The sequence below is a fragment of the Capricornis sumatraensis genome, chromosome 17 (assembly GCF_032405125.1).
Source record: "Capricornis sumatraensis isolate serow.1 chromosome 17, serow.2, whole genome shotgun sequence".
Classification (NCBI taxonomy): Eukaryota; Metazoa; Chordata; class Mammalia; order Artiodactyla; family Bovidae; genus Capricornis; species Capricornis sumatraensis.
Window position 1 is genome coordinate 9,691,722 of NC_091085.1, and position 9,946 is coordinate 9,701,667.

Sequence of the window (9,946 nt, forward strand, 5' to 3'; positions counted from 1 at the left end):
ACATATGAATGAGTTCTGTTCTAAGAGCACATTTATAAGTCTCATTTGTTTATAAGTCCAAAAAATTTAGCCTAGAAACCCAACTAACACAATCGGCTTTATAGTATTGTACTGTAATAGATTTATAATACTTTTCACACAAATAATAGATAAAAAACAAACACAAAAAACATTTTTAATCTTACAGTACAGTACCTAGAAAAGTACAATAGTACAGTACAGCAGCTGGCATCAAGTGAAGAGGCAAGAAGAGTTACTTACTGGAGGAGGGAGAGGAGGTGGGGGACAGTAGAGCTGAAGGATAATCAGCGTTAGGAGCTGGAGGGGAAGTTGCAATTTCATTCTCACCTGACATTGATGGAATACGTATTCTCATCTTTGAAAGTTCTCAGCTTGAAGGTTCGTATTACACACCATAATTCTGCCCCCATTTAGTAATAGGTGACTATACGGAATTGCTGAGCTTTTTCCAAACTGCATGGAAAGTGTTTTTCTAGTAGTAAGCACACAATTAAAACTAGTTAGAATTATTTTCCTATCATCAATGTCATCGGTGAGAATGATGACAACAGGAGTTAACAGCGAAAGAGTGGCAACGGCAATAATAGTTATAGTACCTTATTGCGTGTGCGCTCAGTCACTCAGTCATGTCTGACTCTTTGCAACCCCATGGACTGTAGCTCACCAGGCTCCTCTGTACATGGAATTTTCCAGGCAAGAATGCTGGAATGGGCTCCCATTTCCTCCTCCAGGGGAACTTCCTGACCCAGGGATCAAACCTGCATCTCTTGGGTCTGCTTGTATTGGCAGGTGGATTCTTTACCACTGCCCTATAGTACTTTATTAAAGCATATTAAAAAGTAGAGACATCACTTTACCAAAAACGGTCTGTATAGGCAAAACTATGCTTTTTTCAGTAGTCATGTACAGATGTGCAAGTTGGTGCATAAAGAAATCTGAGGACCAAAGAACTGATGCTTTTGAATTGTGCTGGAGAAGACTCTGAGAGTTCCTTGGACTGCAAGATCACACAAGTCAATCCTAAAGGAAAACTAGCCTGAAAGAGTGAAGGAAAAGGAGAAAAGGACAGCAGAGGATAATATTGTTAAATAGCATTACTGAGTCCAAGGACATGAATTTGTGCAAATACCAAGAGACAGTGGAGGACAAAGGAGCCCAGCATGCTGCAGTCCATGGGGTCACAAAGAGTCAGACATGACTTAGTGACTGAACAACAAGTTTATTAAAGATGGGGATAGGCATTTTTCTCCTTTTTCTGAGATAATAGGAAAAAGTAAAGTTGGAGCTCAAAGACCTCTGATGGGGAGGAGGGGGGATTGTGCAACAGCAACTGACACATGTAGGGATCCCGAGTTTGGAAGGAAGAGAAAGAGAGGTGAGCGAAGAACAATATGGCAATGGATCCTGCAGAGGAAGATAAGAGAGATTCTAACAATTACCCTGGGGCTTTGTGGAGATAGACATCTAAGAGGACTTGGAGGAGACTGAGGCATGTGCTCCTCCAGCAAGAGGAATGACAAGAGACGCCACTTTCACTAATCTAACCAAACTGGTGATTTGGTGATAAGTTGACAAGCAGAAATAGACTTCAATGTAGTCAAGGATTATTTACTTCCTATATTGCTGCTTTCATTATTATCTGGGTTACCAGAATTGATGAAGACTGGAGCAATTATTCAAGAACCTTATCAATGAAAACAAATAATTAGTCTTTTTCCTGGGAAAAATATCAATAACCTCAGATATGCAGATGACACCACCCTTATGGCAGAAAGTGAAGAGGAACTAAAAAGCCTCCTGATGAAAGTGAAAGAGGAGAGTGAAAAAGTTGGCTTAAACCTCAACATTCAGAAAACGAAGATCATGGCATCTGGTCCCATCACTTCATGGGAAATAGATGGGGAAACAGTAGAAACAGTGTCAGACTTTATTTTGGGGGGCTCCAAAATCACTGCAGATGGTGACTGCAGCCATGAAATTAAAAGATGCTTACTCCTTGGAAGAAAAGTTATGACCAACCTAGATAGCATATTCAAAAGCAGACATTACTTTGCCGACTAAGGTCCATCTAGTCAAGGCTATGGTTTTTCCTGTGGTCATGTGTGGATGTGAGAGTTGGACTGTGAAGAAGGCTGAGCTCCAAAGAACTGATGCTTTTGAACTGTGGTGTTGGAGAAGACTCTTGAGAGTCCCTTGGACTACAGGGAGATCCAACCAGTCCATTCTGAAGGAGATCAGCCCTGGGATTTCTTTGGAAGAAATGATGCTAAAGCTGAAACTCCAGTACTTTGGCCATCTCATGTGAAGAGTTGACTCATTGGAAAAGACTTTGATGCTGGGAGAGATTGGGGCAGGAGGGAGAAGGGGATGACAGAGGATGAGATGGCTGGATGGCATCACTGACTCGACGGACGTGAGTCTGAGTGAACTTCGGGAGTTGGTGATGGACAGGGAAGCGTGGCGTGCTGCGAGTCATGGGGTCGTAAAGAGTTGGACACAACTGAGCGACTGAAATGAACTGAACTGAACTCCACAGAAGAGCCAAAACTTTTTTCAACATAGTTATCTATTACAAGATCTAGTAAGAGTGAAGATGGAGGCAAGTTTTCCTTGAATCTCTTCATTCTCCCTAATCCAAAAGTTTGTTTGTGCCTTCACTACAAAGAAAGTAAAGCTGCCAGTCCATGTTTGGTTGTGGTTCAAAGCCTTTATTTTCCCTCTTTTGGTCCAGACCACAATTCCAAAAACACAGACCTTTCAATGTTCATTCTGATTTGTAACTTCCTCCCCAAAGTGCATCAAGCCAATCAAGTAAATTTGACACTAAAGTTGCAGAAATAAAAGAGATAATGCAGTCTCTCGCATCCCTGTCTTCACTTCTCATTGTTGGTCACCAGTATAAGGGAATTTTCTTAGACATGGTTCTACAAAGTTGATGCCAAAGCCAAGTTTTTTTTAAGACCATAGTTCGATTGTTCTCTGTAAAAGAATGGTAATAGGAAACAGCATTCAGCATCTTTTTTTATGTGCATGCATGCAGTTCTCACCTTCACCCTTATATTCATTCCCAAATTCTACTATAAGTACTGCCAGGCAAGGATTTCTAAACAATATCAAGTGGGAAACATTTTGGAAATAGAAATTTCCATGACCACCCCATATGTGTTACCAAACTGAACTTGGGTCCTCTCACCTGACACGTAGCAAAGGCATTCTACTGACACCTGGCTGTGGTGAAAGAAAGCACAACATTTATTGCAGGTACCAAGCAAAGAGAACAGGCAATTTGTGCTCAAAAGCCCAAATTCCCCAGTGGCTTTCAGGGTAGGATTTGTAAAGACAATGTGCATGATCAGTTAGTTCACAATTCTCTGGTTGGTTCATAGTGAAGTAACAGGGTGATGTTTCAAAAGCTTCAATGATTAGCCTTCTGGTTTCAACCAGCTTGAGGTTTACTCTGGTGGTCAAGATGCAGTTAACTTCCTCCACCTGGTAGGGGTTTTAAAATCTGCAAAACAGCTCAAGGACATGGCTCAGAATATTGTCTATGGCTCTAGAGGAGGACATAAAGGTGCTTGACTTTGTTTTATGGCTAAACTATTATTGGAAGGACTGATGTTGAAGCTGAAACTCCAATACTTTGGCCATCTGATGCGAAGAACTGACTCATTTGAAAAGACCCTGATGTTGGGAAAGATTGAAGGTGGGAGGAGAAGGGGACAACAGAGGATGAGATGATTGGATGGCATCGCCGACTCGATGGATATGAGTTTGGGTAAACTCCGGGAGGTGGTGATGGACAGAGAGGCCTGGTGTGCTGTGGTTCATGAGGTCACAAAGAGTTGACACGACTGAGTGACTGAACGACTGAACTGAACTGAAACTGTTATTATTTTGTCTTGTTTGACTGCTTTCCTTTGTTTTTGCATTTTCTAATTTTTCTAATTAAATTTGCTCTTTGGAACTCAGTGAAGGCTTAGGAGGCTGAAGCTTTTCTGCAAAGAAAATGTGGGGAATATAGCCAGGTTGGGGAGGGGAGAGGGTCTGTTCCTAGGAAGGCTCTAGTGGGTTCTCTCAGTTTCAGATCTACTGCCTGAACAAACTGCAGGAAGGAGGATACAGAAACAACAGAACATACATCTGCAAGAATTACCAAAAACAAACAGAAAAATAGAAATATGTTTTATTATGTGGATCAGGTACTTTGCAAGTTTATTCTGTTTAATCCTTACAGCAATAAAGAGGTCGCTTATCATCATCCCTGTGATTAAACCTCTGGGGCAAGAAATCAATACATCACAGGGTTACACAGCAATTTGAGTAGTGAAACTAAAAAAACAGATCCAGGCAGTCTGAATTCACTTGATTAACCACCAAGCTCTAGCTCCACAGAACAGGACATTTTCTGTTCACTGTGAGCAGAAGGAACAGAGAGACCACTATGTTTCCCACCAAAGCATACAGAAGCAGGACTGGGGTGGGGCACTTTCAAAAGCTGTGGGAAAGGCATGTGGGAGGGGATATCAGACACTGTAACCAGCTCCCTCTTCCAAATCTCAGTCTGGCAAGCAGCAGCGCAGCTTTGCTGCCATTAGTCAAAGACCTTTATTAAAAACCCTAGAACATGGAACAATGGCTGGTGGCCTTCCTAGACTAATGTACAACAGGATGCTTCCAGTGTCTCTGTTTCCAGGGAATCACAGCAGGTGGGCAGACCTGAGTAGCAATAAGTACCGGCCAACCCTCAGCAGAGAAGGCAATGGCACCCCACTCCAGTGCTCTTGCCTGGAAAATCCCATGGATGGAGGAGCTGGTAGGCTATAGTCCATGGGGTAGCAAAGAGACGGACATGACTGAGTGACTTCACTTTCACTTTTCAACCCTCAGCGGATGTGATTTCAGAACTGGCCCTGTGCAGACACTGTATGCCCGCAGGGAGCCCTCTCACGGTTGAATGGACAGTAAAAGAGTAATTCATTACAAGCAGACACCTGAGGAAGACATGCAAGCACTTAGCCTCAGAAAAACGGAATGATTTTATCTAGGAAGGTAAAAGGATTCTATTTGGAAAATGTGTGTTAGACCAGTCCTAATTTGGGAAGTAGGTGAAAATTTAACTGATGAAGGACTTGTGAAAATACGACTTTGAAGATGCAGTGGTTATTAAGTTGAAATGTACTATATTTGTGCTGCCTTTTTTTACGTGGTATATCTCGTTTCCTTTAATGTTCAAATACTATTGTTAAAACAAATCTTGACTGTCAACATAATTTCAATTATATTGAAATATGTATCAGAAATAGTTATCTCACAAAAGGCCTGAGTTATTCACGGACATCATGATTCTTTTTATTACCACTTCTATTCCAGAGGACAGGAAAATCCCCCATTAGACATCACAGGTGGAGAAGGCAATGGCAACCCTATCCAGTCCTCTTGCCTGGAAAATCCCATGGACGGAGGAGCCTGGTAGGCTTCAGTCCATGGAGTCACAAAGAGTTGGACACAACTGAGTGACTTCACTTTCACTTTTCACTTTCATGCATTGGAGAAGGAAATGGCAACCCACTTCAATGTTCTTGCCTGGTGAATCCCAGGGATGGTGGAGCCGGGTGGGCTACCATCTATGGGGTTGCACAGAGTCGGACACGACTGAAGCAACTTAGCAGCAGCACCAGCAGCAGACCTCACAAGATGCAGATACGCTTTCCTCAGAATGCAAAACACAATAGCAGAGGAGAGCTTCCTGGGAGGGGAGAAGAAGAGGAAATCTTTCTGTAACTTCCCCTAACACACTGCAACATCTGAGAGGCAGACAGGTATGTTGCATTACCAGACGAAAACGGTAGTTAGTCACCAACACTCCTGGTGCAAAATACTATTTTTGCTGTTTTTATAGGGTCAGATTCCAGTCCACAGGGAACCATGCTCCACAGCCTCAATCAACAAGTAAAAAGTCATCTCTTATTGATATTGCCTTTCATAGTAATTTCAATACACAATTATGCTAAAATTACCCTTTCTATCAAAACTTAGGAAGAGAGGAGACAAAAAGGTAAAAGGAAACAGAGCCCCTTATCCTGCCACACAACAGGGAAAAGTAGCAGTAACCCATAGCCTCACAATGGACCACAGCACTTCAGTTCTTCCAGCATTGCCAAGTGTGTCCCTTGATGAGGAATTTCTTCAACCCTATGTCCTCCGGACCCAAGTCCCTCTCCACAAAAAACTGCTGCCCTCCACTCCACAGGAAGACAGGCTGTCATCACTCAGCTTGCCAGGGTTTGGGTCCAGCCATTATTCTATGTTGACAGAACAGGGATCTGCCACTCCCTCTGCTCTTTCAGTAGCAACATTTGCCTTTTCCAATAGGCATGATGTGGTCAGAAATGCCTCACTATTTAGGACAACTTAGCTCCTTAAGGTTGAGCTGCACAAGACTGACAGCAGCTAATGGCAGATGGGGTCTCCTTGACTCCTTGCTGAGGTTTTCCTCTGTTGTCACTCTTCCCTCTGAATCTCTCAAAAATGAGAAAGAATGAGTTGCAGAATTATGGCCCAAGTTTCATTCCAGCTCAAGCAGCAAATTCCTACCCACCAGCTGCTGGTTGGCAGCCCATGTATTCTCTAGTTGAAGCTCATTACCGCAAGATAGGCATATATAACTGAGAGACTTAGGGCTTCCTGACACACCCTCCAGGTGAGAGGTAATTGCTGAGAAGGAGTGTGTATTGGGGGAAGGAAGCTGTCTTCAAACCTCAAAGGTTAGATCTTAAATCTCTGTTTTACTTAAATAGAACCAAGTTAATAACTAATTTCTACTGCAATCCAGATGTCATTTCTTTTTTTTTTTTTATGATGAGCAATGGTTCATTATTTTAGCCAAAGATATCCTCTGTAATAAACTAGATTATTTAACCAAAACACTAAGAATGTTTTGTACTTGTTTCTCAAATTTCTATATTTCCAAAGGTTTATATTATATCACTTCCTGGGAAAATGGTCATTCACTCTAAGTTGTACTTCCTCTCTCTTTGTTTCTCTGTCCTTGAGGAAAGAGAAGTTTGAGTGCAATTAATCACAAGAACTAAGTTCCCATTCTAGTTGTAAATACTTCCTTATACCTGCCTTGACAAAGTCACTGGCCAGAAAACTGATAGAATTTCAAATACACATACCAAAGTTCATTGTGTTCTGGGTACCTGGTGTAGAATACACAAGAATGTATTCTAATAAGTCAAAACAAAAGATTAAAAATGTAGTACTTATCTTTCCTTATTTTGTAAGCTGATAAAGCAAACTAAACTGAAACCCTAACATGCTTTGTATCATGAAAATTTTCCTGATTTCTTCTCCACCCTGGAAAAATACTCCTAAGTTCAAATACGTATAATTAAATTGCTTGAACTTAATTTTCTTTTTAAGACAAAAAATATCTGTTTTTTCAGTACTTGACAGTCTCCCTTTCTGATTTCAAAGCTCCAAAGTATATTTCTCAACCAAAATATATTTAATTCCACTTTCTCATCAGTTTTTCTGCTTTTCTCTGGCTGTTACTTTCCTTGGTTCACATCAAGGGTTTAATTGTTAGTAGAAGATGCACCAAAGGTTAGTTACAAAAACTTTACTTGATGAAGCCTAAGCAGTTTATTGCATCTTGCCTACTGGCAGGTTATGTAGACATATCTCAAAATGTGATATATGACTCACCTTTGATGCTTTCCTAACTTTTTTAATGAATCATGGCACACCATTTCCTCACCTATGCTCTTTTTCTCATGTAGTTGTATAACTGAACAAACTACCCCTACCCAAGCCTGGGAGACACAAATAGGGTTAATTAACATCAATAAACTGTTCTCAATAACAAAATACCAAGTATCTTAAAATGGTACCTAATTGTAGAGTCACTGGAGAGGGACATGGCACCCCACTCCAGTACTCTTGCCTGGAAAATCCCATGGATGGAGGGGCCTGGTATGCTACAGTCCATGGGGTTGGAAGAGTCGGACATGACTGAGTGACTTCACTTTCACTTTTCATTTTCATGAATTGGAGCAGGAAATGGCAACCCAGTCCAGTATTCTTGCCTGGAGAATCCCAGGGACAGAGAAGCCTGGTGAGCTGCTGTCTATGGGGTCGCAGAGACAGACACGACTGAAGTGACTTAGCAGTAGCAGTAGCAGAGTCACCAACATTTCCAGTTTGCCTGTCCCAATTTTAGCACTAAAGTGTCCTTGTTAAACCAGAATTGAAAGAGACACGTGTACCCCAATGTTCATCGCAACACTGTTTATAATAGCCAGGACATGGAAGCAACCTAGATGTCCATCAGCAGACGAATGGATAAGAAAGTTGTAGTACATATACACAATGGAGTATTACTCAGCCATTAAAAAGAACACATTTGAATCCATTCTAATGAGGTGGATGAAACTGGAGCCGATTATACAGAATGAAGTAAGCCAGAAAGAAAAACACCAATACAGTATACTAACACATATATATGGAATTTAGAAAGATGGTAATGATAACCCTGTATGCGAGACAGTTAAAGAGACACAGATGTATAGCACAGACTTTTGGACTCTGTGGGAGAGGGAGAGGGTGGGATGATTTGGGAGAATGGCACTGAAACATGTATACTATCATGTAAGAGACGAATCACCACTCTAGGTTCGATGCAGGATACAGGATGCTTGGGGCTGGTGCACTGGGATGACCCAGAGAGATGATATGGGGAGAGAGATGGGAGAGGGGTTCAGGACTGGGAACTCATGAACACCCGTGGCAGATTCATGTCAATGTATGGCAAAACCAATACAGTATTGTAAAGTAAAATAAAAATAAATAAATAAATAAAGTGTCCTTGTTGTGATTAATCCCTCAGTCCTGAGCAACCTATGACACAAAAGAATAGATGTTCTAAACTTGGTAACAATATGACTTAAGAAAATTTCCACTTAGTAGTGTGAAATTAAAAGACGCTTACTCCTTGGAAGAAAAGTTATGACCAACCTAGATAGCATATTCAAAACCAGAGACATTACTTTGCCGACTAAGGTCCGTCTAGTCAAGGCTATGGCTTTTCCAGTAGTCATGTATGGATGTGAGAGTTGGACTGTGAAGAAGGCTGAGCACTGAAGAATTGATGCTTTTGAACTGTGGTGTTGGAGAAGACTCTTGAGAGTCCCTTGGACTGCAAGGAGATCCAACCAGTCCATTCTGAAGGAGATCAGTGCTGGGATTTCTTTGGAAGGACTGATGCTAAAGCTGAAACTCCAGTACTTTGGCCACCTCATGGGAAGAGTTGACTCATTGGAAAAGACTTTGATGCTTGGAGGGATTGGGGGCAGGAAGAGAAGGGGATGACAGAGGATGAGATGGCTGGATGGCATCACTGACTCGATGGACGTGAGTCTGAGTGAACTCCGGGAGTTGGTGATGAACAGGGAGGCCTGGCGTGCTGCAGTTCATGGGGTCGCAAAGAGTCGGACACGACTGAGCAACTGAACTGAACTGATATCTACTTAAAAATCGAATCCCCAAACCCAAAACACAGTGATCTTAATTCTGGATTTGCCTCCACTTCAGAAAGCTAAAGCTACTTGATTGTAATCACTTTTTATGAATTATTACTTCATATAGTAAATTCCTGGAAAAGTAGAAATCATTGTTCTTTCACTGTGAAATATTTCAAACGAACAGAAAATAATAGGTATCTGTGTACCTGTGACTTTTGTTTAAAAATACTACTTTAATAATATTAACATTTAATGATCTATAACTGCAATTCTTATTTCAGATATTTTAAAAATACTTAATATTACCAATATGGCTATAGTTAGCCCATTCTTCACATTTGCCTTCTCTTTTTCAGAACAAAATCAGGTCTGAAGTCAGTGTCTGCTTCTCTCATATGTTT